The sequence below is a fragment of the Musca domestica genome, unplaced genomic scaffold (genome assembly GCF_030504385.1).
Source record: "Musca domestica strain aabys unplaced genomic scaffold, Musca_domestica.polishedcontigs.V.1.1 46, whole genome shotgun sequence".
In the NCBI taxonomy this organism is placed as follows: Eukaryota; Metazoa; Arthropoda; class Insecta; order Diptera; family Muscidae; genus Musca; species Musca domestica.
In genome coordinates, this window is record NW_026712336.1 from 1,637,277 (window position 1) to 1,649,764 (window position 12,488).

Below are 12,488 nucleotides of genomic sequence, written 5' to 3' on the forward strand. Positions count from 1 at the left end.
AAATCAGCAGTAACCGACGAGTTGATGGCTATGCAATTCAAAAGCCTAATGGAAGGTTGGGAAGATCCCAATTTCAGTGGACCCTTCTCGGCAGTAGATAGTAAAACGAAATTTCCGAGGCAGATTGCTGTAAATGCCGGGGATGATGCAAAGTCAAAAGATGGGTCCTCATTCAATACAAACAAATGCCCTAACGTCAATGGGCTTTCACCTTGTTCTCCATCCTACGCGATAATTCTTGGACAAAGAGGTAAAGAAAAGGTGAATACTGTGAAAGTCAAGAGTATTGCAGAAATGTCTATAACGAAACCCACAGGCCAAAAGAGAAAAATTGACAATCGGGAGAAGCATAGTCTTCGAGAGCACTCTTCCATGCCCTCTTACCGGCTGTCAATAGACAGCCTCTCCCAAAAATGCAATGGTCTCCCACCTCGTTTCTCCATCCGTCTTCTACGCGGAAACTCTTGGACAAAGTGACAAAGTAGAGACGAATATTGTGAAAGCCAAGGGTACTGCAGGAAAGTCTATAACGAAACTCGAGAGTTCAAATATAAAGAAACCCCATAAGAGAGCGGCACCGATGTTACAAAATGATCATCGACGCATCCGGCCCAAAATAAAAAATCATTGATTAGTTTAGTTTCTTTTCGAAAGATGTGTGAAATACTTTTGTATTATTTTTTTAACTCATTCTTGGCTTGATCGGCAATCAATTCATCATCAACCATTTTAAATAAATAAGCCTCACTATCGAAATTCAATATTATGGTTTTGGATATTGATTCTATAGCTCAAAATTTAATTAAATATTCATTACTTAGTTCAAAGTTCTTTCTTATATAAGATTGTTATATTAATAATTATTGGGCGCCACTTTTCTTTGTATTTAACTATTAAATTATTACATTTCACAATTTCTAACTAAATCCAATAAAGTACCTATTATGAATAGCTCATAATATTCCTATGCAAAAGAGCCCACCACCTCAAAACCAAATAAAAAAGCCAACAAAAAGAAATACCCAATAATTTGCAATGTTAATAATCTGGCACATTATGCCAGTCACATATTTAAAATATAATTGCCTATTTTTACAAGAAACCACAATCACCAGATGACAGTTAAGACAGCAGAAGGGTTTATTTTTTATTAAGAAGTCAGCGCAAGAATATTTTTTCTTTATTTGCTTAGGCATTTCCACTTGAAAATGCATATCTCAGTTTAATAAAAAACAAACTCCAAGAATACCAACACCATCATCAACAACTGACAATAATCAACACAATTCGAATTCACAATAATTTAATGCACCATCGACAAAACAAAGAATGCAGAAAAAGTGTAAAATTAGCAAAATAAAGGAGGTAGCAACAGCAAATATCATTATGCCAGAAATGCAATGCAAACAAAAAAGTTGCCGGTAAGTGGCAAAGAAAACAAATGGCCAGCAATTCGGTAAAATGATGGACGCGAGCTCTGAAGAGGTAGATTCATATCAGAACATGGATGTGTCGAGTGTAAGAATGCAAAGTTGTAGATATTTATTAGTTGGAATATGAAGAACAAGTAAAAAAACATTAAGTTCGGCCGGGCCAAACTTTTAATACCCTCCACCTTAGGGCAAAGGAAACATTAGAAGAAACGTGGCAAAAACCATTAAAATGCCGAATATCGGGAGGTAGCTTTATATGCGGGCTATACCAAATCGTGGACCTACACATGCAATGTTTCGCCAACGGAGCTAGAACCTATTATGATCTACATATACCAATTTTCAGACAAGTACGTGAAAAATGTGGCAAAAATCATCAAATTACCGAATATCGGGAGGTACCGTTATATGGCGGCTATACCAAAACGCGGACCTATAATTACAATGACTCGCCACACGAACTGCGACCCATTATGATCTACAATTACCAATTTTCAGAGAAATTCGTGAAAAAATGTGTCAAAAATCATCAAAATACCGAATATTGGGAGGTACCGTTATATGGGGACTATACCAAAACGAAGACCTATACATACAATGTTTCGCCACTCGAACTAGGACCCATTATGACCTACAAATACCAATTTTCAGACAAATACGTGAAAAAATGTGTCAAAAATCATCAAATTACCGAATATCGGGAGTTACCGTTATATGGGGGCTATACCAAATCGTGGACCCATACATGCAATGTTTCGCTACCGGAGCTGAAACCCATTATGACCAACAAATACCAATTTTTAGACAACTCCGTGAAAAAATGTGCCAAAATTAATCAAAATACCGAATATCGTTAGGTACCTTTATATGGGGGCTATGCCAAAACGTGGACTTATACATGCAATGTTTTGCCATACGTACAGGGACCCGTTATGACCTACAAATACCAATTTTCAGATAAATCCGTGAAAAAATGTGGTAATAACTATCAAAATACCGAATATCGGGAAGTACCGTTATATGGGGACTATACCAGAACGTGGACCGATATATCTCATTTTCAATACCAGCAATCCTAGACACAATACAAATTGTTCTGCTAAATTTTGGCGCTCTACGTCAAATAATGTGGGCTGTATCGTGATTTCAACAGACAGACGGACATCTTTAAATCGACTTAGAATTTTATGCTGATTATGAATATATATATACTTTATGGGGTCTACGACGAATATTTAAGGATGTTACAAACGGAATGACAAATTTAATATACTCTCCTTTCCAAGGTGGAGGGTATAAAAATAAAAGACGAAACGTTTCGCAAGGTAAAATTCTCCGACACTATTAAGTTTTATTTTTATTCAATAACCTAAATGAAAAACAAGTAAAAAAGCTGTAAGTTCGGCCGGGCCGAACTTTTAATACCCTCCACCATTTGGTACAAATTTGGCAATTAAAAAAAAAAATAAAATAAATAAATAAATAAAATAAAAAAAATCCTTTAAAAATTCTGTTAAAATCTTAAAAATACCGAATGTCTATACGACGACGTATACCTGCATAGGCAACTTTTGTCATAAGTTATTACAACATTTAAATGCGAAACTTGAAGAAAAATTTGTTTACAATGTAGCTAAAATCATCAAAATACCGAATATAGGGGGTACCGTTATATGGGGGCTATACCAAGACGTGGACCTGCACAGACAATTTTCTGGCATGGGCTGAAGTATCCATTACGAACTTCAAATGCGAAATTTAAAACAATCCCGGTAAATAATGTCGCTAAAATCATCAAAATACCGAATATCGGGGGGTACGGTATATGGGGCCTATACGAAGACGTGGACCTACATGGTCCATTTTCTGTTTTCTGCTGCAGTATCTATTACGAACTTACCGTTATATGGGGGCTATACGAAGACGTGGACCTGCACAGATAATTTTCTGTCTTAGGCTGTAGTATCCATTACGAACTTCAAATGCCAAATTTGAAACAATTCCGGTGAATAATGTCGCTAAAATCATCAAAATACCGAATATCGAGAGGTACCGTTATATGGGGGCTATATGAAAACTTGGACCTACATGACCCATTTACGAACTTAACCTGCCTACTGGCAAAATATACATGTGTGCAAAATTTTAGCCTTCTATCTCAATTTGTTCGAAAGATAGCGTGATTACAACAGACAGACAGACACACCGACAGACAGACGGACATGGCTAAATCGTCTTAGAATTTTACGCTGATCAAGAATATATATACTTTGCTGTGTCTGACATGAGTATTTCGAGGAGTTACAAACGGAAAGTTAATATACTCTCCATAGTATGGTGGAGGGTATAACAAGCAGTTTATTAGAAGTCTCTTAGAATGTTATTAAAATAGTTAAGTACTGACAACCATTAGAAGTTCTGAATTGAAGAGAATGGAAAAATGCGAAGAATGATTCCGGAATGCCGAATTAACAAGCTTTTTAGTGCATTAACTGCTATTGGAGAGTGTTACCGGGAATTGGTTACATTCCACCACGCTGTGGTCACAAATCCAATTTTTAAATCAAAATCTTTGATTTGATGGAATAACTTAACCTAGAATTCACATTCCTTTATCAAAAACTAATCTATATATGGTAGACTATACACCCCCACAAAACTGTTTTTATTGCCTGTCTTAATTTTTTTGGCTTCCCCGACAAAGCAACATTGCCTTTCAAAATCACCCAGAACATGCCATTCTCTTATCTGACCAATGTTAAAATATTTCCTCACTCTCTTATAACTCTTTAAAGGCACCGTTATACATATCCCATATGGTCTAGTGGCTAGGATATCTGGCTTTCACCCAGAAGGCCCGGGTTCGATTCCCGGTATGGGAAATAGTTTTTTTCCAAATGTTTTTCTTCCATATCAACAATAATTTTTTTTCTCGCCCACTCACTAACTGCTACAAGTAACAAGATAACACAACAGCCAGCACAATCCTCGATAGTATAGTGGTTAGTATCCCCGCCTGTCACGCGGGAGACCGGGGTTCAATTCCCCGTCGGGGAGAAATGCGTTTCATCAAATACTTTTTTTTATTTTTTTTTGTGAATAATTACACATAATTGCTGCCATTGTTGTAGGATTTTTTTTTGCAGTACTTCCTTTGTTTTCATTGTTAATGAATATTTTTTGCTTTTGAAGAAAAAATATATTTTAAACATAGGCAGTTTATGTCTGCACTTTGGCTGATTTTGTTTATTTTGAAAAAATAATAATTTATTCACACCAATTACTTGTTGTGTGGTTGTTGACTCATTGAGTTACTCGTCAAGTTCGCTCACTTCGTTGCGTTTAGTCAATGAATGTCATTATCTTGCCGACTTTAAAAGAGGGTGAAATGTTTCAATGGAGTCTTGTTTTTGAATGAATGATGAGTGGTTGGTTATGGCTGTTTGGGTAAATTGTAGATATACGAAGAAGTGGCAGTGGTTCACAAACTGTTAAGGATGATCTATCAGCTGAGAGAAGAAATACGTTGAAATATGAAAATGCATGGTATTTTTATTGATATAGTCATTGAATTTTGAGACTTCAGGTAATTTTTCAGATCATTTTTTCTGGAGAAGAAAACATAACTTTTTGCATTGAAGAACATTTTTTTAAATACTTATTTTATATTGCGCTATATTGAGAAATATTATTTTTTCCAAACAAAAGAGGCTGTCATTTTCGACAAATATATTTTGAGAATAAAAGTAACAAATATCGACTCTGTGCCACACTTTAAAAATATTTCTGAAATTTAAAACACATGAAGATATGTTCCAAATATGAAAATACCATGGGAGAATCGCAGTTCGGCTTCAAAGAAAAAAAGGTTAACCGATAAGCTTACTAGATTATGCTTCATAGATTATGAAAAGACATTCGATACATTCAGCACGACAAACTGATTGAAATATTGCGAGATATTTCAACCGAAGAAAAAATCAGATGCTTCCGAAATCTATGTTGCCAATTAGTTGGCAAGGATTAAAGTAAATGGTGAACTGAGCGAGAAATTCCAATGTCGAGAGGAGACAGGCAGGAAATATTGAGAGATTTTGAAATATAAAAAATTGAAGTCAGATGCTTCCGAAATCTATATTGAAACCAATCGGTAAGGATCCAAGTAAATGGTGAATTGACCGACGAAATTTCAATATCGAAAGAAGTCATGCAAGGATGTATATTATCATCACTCCTTTAACATCATCTCCCAGAAAATATTACGAGATTTAATCGATGGTGAAAGAATAGGCATAAAGATACAAGGGAAAATTATGAATAGCTTTTTTACGCAGATGATATCACTATTATCTATGCGTTCAATAGGTAGCCCAGATCACTTGAATGAAGAGACAAGCAGTCATGTAATGTTTTCTTTTAAATCTAAAACAAGATATGAATAATTGTGTGGCTATGATTAGGTTAAGTTAGATTAATTTTAGTAGTACTTAATGAAAATACTTTGAAATAAAAATTAGAATTGAATCTACACCCGAACGAAGCAGCAGAGTTCCTTTCTCGTCTTGTACAGGCCTTTTAGTATCCCTATTGTTATCCATTGATTTATTAATGCCTAATGCGTGGAGATACCAGGCCAGATTTTTTTGATATCTTGCAAAGTGATTTCTGATGATTAGTTCTTAAGCTCTGGATCTCAAGTTCTTTTGACTTCCCGCCCATCCCTGTGAATTTATCGGCTTTCTCACTTCCTTTAATGCTACAATGACCTGGTGCCCAGCAAAGCCGGATAGTAGCGACCATATTTTCAGGAGCTGTTGTGCCCTTGCAGAACCGCATCGGAATTGATTGTAGAGGCAAAGAACAGCTTGACATTCCACATAAATGTCGGTTGTCAGTTCAGCTATTTCATTCTCTATAGTTTTAATAAATTCTGCCGTTTTCATTATCGCAGAGATCTCTGCTTGCAAGACACTACACTTTCCATCAAACTTGTAGGAAAAGGCTATTCCTAGTTGCTCACAGAAGAATGCGCTTCTCGTCTTCTTTTACCTTTGATCCGTTGGTATATATCAGCAGACCGATAAGAAGTGGGCATCAGTATCTTAATTCTGTCAAACCTTCTGCTGCTTTCATTTATGCAGAGATCTTTGCCAGAAAAACATTCACTTCCCATTAAACTTGGCTTCCGTGCCTTCTTCTATCGTTGATCCGTTGGTATATATAGGCAGATCAATTGGGGGTAAATTTGCTCCGTTCCGCCCATCCCAACTTGAAATCAGTATCTCAATTCTGGCAAAACTCTTGGTTGGAGATATTTAATCGCTGTTCTGTTCATGAGGGTACCCAGCAAATCTAGATAGTAGTGTGCAGGGCTGTTCTACACCTCAGGACTGCATCGGAATTAATTGTAGAAGATTCAATAGCTTTAAGAGCCGCACACAAATAATCAATGGTTTAGTTATTTCATTCTCCATAGTTTTAATCAATTCGGTCGCTTTCATGATCGCAAAGATCTCTGCTTGAAAAACACTACACTTTCCATTCAACTTGTGTCACTCACAGAAGAATCCGGGCCCGTGTCATCTTCTATCTTTGATTCTTCTGCATATATCGGCTAGACGAGAAGAGGTACGTTGCTTCCGTTCCACTCATCCCTACTTGCAAGCAGCATCTCAATTCTGCCTAACCCCATGGATGGAGATATTTAATTGCTGTTCCGTTCATGAGAGTCCTCAGCAAAGCTGGATAGTAGTGTTCAAATTTTCCAGAGCTGTTCTACGCCTCAGAACTGCATCGGAATTGATTGTAGAGAAACTCAATAACTTTAGTCAATGGTTCAATTATTTCATTCTCTATAGCTTTAATCAATTATGTCGCTTTCATGATCGCAAAGATATCTGCTTGAAACACTCTGCACTTTCTAAGGGCCAAGGCCATTCTACCCCTTTGGGTTATATTGGCAGGCCGATTAGAGGTAGGTTCGCCGAGTTTTTCACTGCTTGGGATCAATATCTCAATTCTGTCTAAACTCATTACATAAATCGCTGCTTCTTTCTTGTGGATTGAAGTTTAAATCAGTTCTTAGAAAGTCCAGCCGGTTGGCATGATACTGTCGTGCACTATGCAGCAGCATGTTCTGCTCGGACAGCCTTTTCACTCTTCGTACCGCTTGGTATTGAATATTAAGTTCGACCGGTGCTATTTTTAACATTTTCTTCTTTGTTGAATTTATTTGAAATTTAATCACTACCACCAATTAGATTTTTAAGCCGAATCGAAATTATTGACGGCGATAGTTGTATCAGCTGTTTCTTATTACGACGCTACCATATTTATACCCTACACCACAAGGTGGTCAGGGTATTATGTCTTTGTGCATTTGTTTGTAACAGGCAAAAGGAAACGAGATAGACCCATAGTTCCTTTTGATCTGCATAGAATCACTTTCTGAGTTGATTTATGCATGTCAGTCCGTCTGTATGTCCATGTATTCTTGTGAACAAAATGCAGGTCCCATTTATTATCCGATTGAGATGAAAATTTTTTTTTGGCCCAAGGACAAACCCTATTGAAATTGGAGATAATCGGTAAAAATTTAGATATAGCTCCCATATATATCTTCGTCCGATTTGCATTTTATTGTGCACCAAACGTGTAATATCAGCCCGAATACTATGGAATTTTGCACATACATCAAAATTAGGCCTGAAAATAAGTATGCCAAATTTGATCAAAAACGGTTCAGATATAGCTATAGCTCCCATAGCTATAGTTCCCATATATACTGTTCATCCGATTTGTTATTTTTGTCCTCCGCCGCCGTAATAAGCCCTCTGTAACAATAATATTTGGGGAAATATATCAAATGCAGCTCAGAAATACCTTTGTTAAATTTTATCGAGATCGGTTCAGATTTGGATATAGCTCCCATATATAACTTCGTCCGATTTACCTTTTATTGTGCACCAAACGTCTAATATTTTTCCAAATGGGATGGAATTTGGCTCATACGACCGAATTGAGTCTAGAAGGTAGACTCTTCACCAAATTTGGTGAAGATCGGTTCAGATATAGCTATAGCTCCCATATATATTGTTCATCCGATTTGTTGTATTTGTTACCGTAACAACGATATTCAGGGAAATATATCAAATACAGCTCAGAAATATCTTTGTCAAATTTTATCGAGATCGGTTCAGATTTGGATATAGCTCCCATATATATCTTTATCTGATTTCAAATTAATTTTGCACCAAATGGGCAATACAAGTCCGAATTTAAAAGATACTTCGGCGTATTTAATCCTTTGAATTTTAAATTATAATTATAATCATAGGGTGTATGATTGAATTCTCCCATAAAAACTTTTAATTGTTATGTGGAGCTCAACTAAGTTAGCAAAGTGGTGTAGGGTATCATAAAATCGGCCCCGCCCGACTTTAGGACTTTCTTTACTGTTTTTTTTTTTTTTTTTTGGTTTTCACAAAAAAGCCCGCAAGAGTTGAAAATGCAAAAGTAGAACGGTACGAACTGGAAATAGGAAATCAAATAAATTTCGTATAAAATCTTTCAAATGCCATAGTCTTTCAAACAGTCTATTCACGCTTTCCAAAGAGAGAACGATAACATTTTCAGAATTGGATTTTGAGTCTTAATCTCAGTAGCTGAGAGAATTTTTAGAGTTGAGTAAAAGTAGACCCATTCAAGAGTTCATATTTATGTACAGTTTCTCCATTCAACACTCACGACGTCTGGCTAATTGAGTTTTACCTAAAATGTATGTATGAATGTATCTCATACCTCCATCACAAGCAAATTTGTTGATCTTTGCTGATGACTTGAACTTTAGTCAATCCCGTGGCTTTGCAACAAATTCAATGCCACCACTACCAACGCCACCACCTTCACTCACTGACTGACTGCGGCTGTCAGCGTCCAATTAATCATACGTTTTTAGGTGAGATCAATGGATAAAATGTTTAAAACAATAACAATAATTTTCAAAATGAAAGAAACCAGAAAGAAAAAAAGAAAACAATAACATTTTTTTTGCGAATAATGTTGGTAATTTGTATAAAATATAAGAGAAGCAAAAAAAAAAGAAACAACTTTAAACAGAGAAAATGTGCAATGAACAAAAGGTCAAAGACAATGAACATTGAAGCAGGCAGCACTTTGAAAACAAAGTATTTTTAAAAAAAAATAACTTAAAAGGAAATATAAAGACACACGGTACAATAAACGATAGTAATCACGAATTATTTTATGATTCAGACAAGGCACAGCGGTCAAATGCGGAGCCGCCGACACCACCACCGCTTACACTCCCATACTTAAAAAACTATAAAAACTGTACGTGAGATTCTCCTTAGACAAGTTGTATTCCCCAAAAAGCAAAAAAAAAAAAAAAAAAAAAAACAAACGTTTCGTACTACCTATTTGGCTAGTTACGCTTGCATGCAACTCTGAGTGTGAGTGCGCCGTGCAATGGTGTGAATTGCATGCAACTCCGCACTGCCAACTTGAAGAAGACAAATAAAAGAAGTCTGCACGCCAACTATCTGTCTATCAAGCGTGTGTGGAATTGCTATTTGAAATATGTTTCCCTAAAAATTTTAAAGTTTTGTTTGTCTTCATTTTTCACGTTCCCTCGCAAAAAATTCCTTTAAACTGCTTTCAATGCATACTTAGCAGGGTGCTACACTAACGAGAGACTTCCTCAAGAACCATCATGCAAGCAAGACGTCTTCGTCATCCACACCATCAACAATTTGACAGGCATTTGAAAAATGTGTATTCTGTCCAAGTTCAACAAGGCACATTCAGTTTATGGTTCCTCTTTGGGGTTGAGCCATGGAAAAACATTTCCATTTGTGTCTTATGATTGCCAATTCAATTGGGTGTGGAATAGTTTGGTATTAAAAATTGGGCAAATTAATGTTCAAATATTTTTAGGAAAAGATGTGACAGTTTAAAATAAATATTTTAAAAATCTAAGTGACGTTTTGCTGAAAACTAAGTCTATCAAAGAATTTTAATTGTAGGACTATAGGGACAATTTCAAAATACATAATATCAAAATAGGGACAACATAAAAACTAAATATAGAAATATAACACGAAATGCAATTATAAAAACAATTTAGAAAAGATCCAAACGCAAATTACAAAAAAAAAAAAAAAAAAAACACACCTAAGAATAAAAAATAAACTTTTTTGAAAATACTACATACTATATCAACTATGCTTGAAAATAAATATTACTTGAGGAGTTTAAACAAACCGATATTTGTCTATTATCGGCAGCTACATATCGGCATCTACATACATCGAGTTCTCGGATAAAATCGATGAAATACTTTCCGTTAAATATGATTTCCGAGCATGCAAGGGACCATTGGAAGGAAGAAGAAAGTTTTCGATTTATATAAATTCATAGCACTGAATGCTCTTTCTACTTCTGCATTTGAGTATGGGAAGCTTAACAGTCTTATAACGAATTTTGATAAATCTTGAAAGGGATTTTGCCCTATGGAACCTATCTATTATCAATACTTAGTTCCATAATAGAAATGACATCCCCGTTTTTTCTCGTTCATTTTACTTTTCCTTCAATTGGTTTATAATACAAAAAATTCTTCGTTTTATTTTGGTTTATTAAAAAAGAGTTACATGTAAACAAAAGATCTTCAATGACAGGAATGAAAGACACCATGGTAGAAGAATATAGGTAGATGCATCAACGCATGTCAAAATTTTAAAATTGTTTTGTCAAAAAATAAGTACATTTTTATATATTTTCTTATACGATGCAAATCGGAGGTTGTTACAATATGCATTTCTCAACAATTTTTACAAATTTTAATAATTTTTCATTCAACATTTTTAATTCCAAAATCGGTTTGACAGTTCATTGTCCCAGCAGCTGTGTCGAAACGACTACCTGTATTCTTCTACCATGAAAGACACGTAAAAAATTTGGAGTAAAGAACTTGTCATAGTATCAAAATATTCGAATGTATAAACATTGCCACATTTTAAAATTTAAGACCCGCTAAAAGCACCAACAGAAAAGATTAAAAGCGTACGTACGGTGTTTTTTTTTTCGTTTCGCGCTATGCCCACTATTTTGACGTTTTGGGGGTCTAAAAAGCAAATCAAGGCAAGCCTATGAAAACAAATTGTGATATTTGAAAAAATATGTATTCGAATTGCATTCTCAAATGAAAATTGAAATGGCAAAACGTTAGCAGATATTAGAAACTACGAAGTCCCACGCAAAAAGAAAACCTTCAGGCTAAGGATGAAGAATCAGCATCTGGAATCCATGTCAGAAAAAGTCACCGAAGAAGTAGCTACCTCGGAAAGATCGTGACATGCTGCGAGCTATGAACTGGTCTACAATTAGCAAATGTAAAAGAGAAACATTGATCCGTTGAACTACAGATTGTATCAAATCTATGCTTGAATGACAATTTTGGGAAATGGAGTTTTTAGAGTGATCTATTAAAATTGTCTTGTTTCCGATAGTCGGAACTAAAGAGACCGTGTGAACTAATTCAATAAGATGAACCTCAGAAACTAAAAGAAATAAAGCAACTGTCCAATTCATAAGAGTGGTAATAAATATAATTTCGAAAGCTACAGACCAAAATTCATTCTCCCAGCAATCGGTAGAAAATAGATATTATTTTTAGAAGAATGAATAACTTTGTGACGAAGTACAACTTAGTAAACAACAATCAATATTGTTTCCAAAGTGGAAAGAACATTAATCAACTTCTGGGAAACTTCGCCAACATAATAAGTCCACGTCTATCTGAACTAATATAAAGCCTAGTAAGGTTAATTGACTTCAACAAAGCGTTATATACCCTGTCACATCCAAAACTTTAAAATATATTCGAAAAGAAAGAAAATGGAATAAGAGACATTATTTAAAATGGTTCGAATATTACAGAAAATTTATAGTTAAAATTAGCAATGCAACAAGCACGGATTACAACAGGGCTACAAACTCGAACCTATTTCATTCATAATATATGCCAATTATATG

The 12,488-nt window shown here is 35.3% G+C and overlaps 1 protein-coding gene and 1 non-coding gene across 2 annotated transcripts in view; one reads left to right on the forward strand and one right to left on the reverse strand.

Annotated features, from left to right (window-relative positions):
- The window catches only part of LOC101894439 (uncharacterized), a 150,757-nt gene that overhangs the window by 19,332 nt on the left and 118,937 nt on the right, over window positions 1-12,488 (reverse strand). The gene's annotated exons all lie outside the window — the stretch shown is intronic.
- TRNAE-UUC (transfer RNA glutamic acid (anticodon UUC)) lies at window positions 4,244-4,315 on the forward strand. Its single transcript has one exon. It is a non-coding gene; the product is annotated as a tRNA-Glu (tRNA).